Raw genomic sequence first — 1,398 nt, forward strand, 5'->3', positions numbered from 1 at the left:
ATAGTCTCTTACTATTTTTCTATATTTGAATTGACCATTTATTAGTCTATTTTTTCTTCTAAGCTATTATTAACGGTTGTACTGGATCATAATCTCTGATGACTATAAGATAAATATCCGTGAGGATATATTGATTTGTGTTTAAATTATTGTTGAAAGGTTCGCCAATATTTAACCCGTAACAATTTATGCAAAGATGTTATATATTTTTTAACTTTTAAATAATTTTAATATATCTTTTAATGAATCGTTTAATGTTTATTAGTCGCACTGCATCCCGAAATTTAAAAACGCTTGATAGAACATAATTTTTCGTCGCCCACGGGACTGCAACTAGTAATTTCACAGAACTCTTTAGCATCTCTTTACAGAATCCTAAAGCCCTGTTCAGTTCACATTATGACAACCGATTGTACGTCCAATATTGGACTCGTAATTACATTTAAATTTGAGTACAATAATAGTTTTAGGTCTGGCAATCGGTTGTCATAATCTGAAATTAACAGGGCCTAAAATAGGGTATCATAGATTAAGGGCTAGGATAATCCGAAAAGGTGGGACCAAAGTTAATGAGCCGGACATGTGTTTGCTGGTCGGATCAACTGACTCATTTGCATCCATGTGGCACTTGTGTAGCCAATAGTAACTGTTAGTAAGGAACCCAGAGAGAGAGAGAGAGAGAGAGAGAGAGAGAGAGAGAGAGAGAGGTTTTCTCCACCCATTTGTTGGGACTTGGAGTAGTGCTAGGGAGACTGAGAAACACCCATTTGCATCCGTGTGGTACTTGGTAGTAATGCCGAATAGACCGAGAGTACAACTGAAAAGGGAACCGGGCTCTCCATCGTACTCGTCCAATCGTTGGTCAATTTCACTTCTTTATTTTCCAAACGTAGTCCCGTTTTGGAAGTGTTTTCCTTCTTGAAAATATACCCATCTTTCTAACTTTGACTCCATCTCATGTGCCTAAATAAGGGGCATGCCCTTGTTTTGATATTGGCAGTCTCCTTTTATCTTAAACTTCTTTGATTGGCTGTTGTAGCTTGATTGGAATTGCAACAAAAATTGTGAAGGGTACTTTATGGTAGAAGAGCTGGGAACATCAGCATTTCCCACAATCTAAAGAGCTTAAAGTTTGAAATAAAATGGGATTCTACAAATGAACCTAATGTCATTGTTGCTTTGCATTTTAACTAATCTTACTGCTAGGAATCCTTAGATAATTTCCTTTAACCTGTCTACGGTCCAAACTTGGCATTGTTTTGGGTTTTGAACCACGTGCAGATAATAACCCTAACCCTTTGACTGAATGGTGTTGGGTCTTCTAAGAAAGTTTGACCACTGATGTTCTCACTACTCAATAGACTTCCCTCAACAAGGAGAGAAAAGACAAAGGCAATC

This window comes from Tasmannia lanceolata, unplaced genomic scaffold (assembly GCF_043159265.1).
Source record: "Tasmannia lanceolata isolate RefF3 unplaced genomic scaffold, GAP_Taslan_0.1 ptg000008l, whole genome shotgun sequence".
Classification (NCBI taxonomy): Eukaryota; Viridiplantae; Streptophyta; class Magnoliopsida; order Canellales; family Winteraceae; genus Tasmannia; species Tasmannia lanceolata.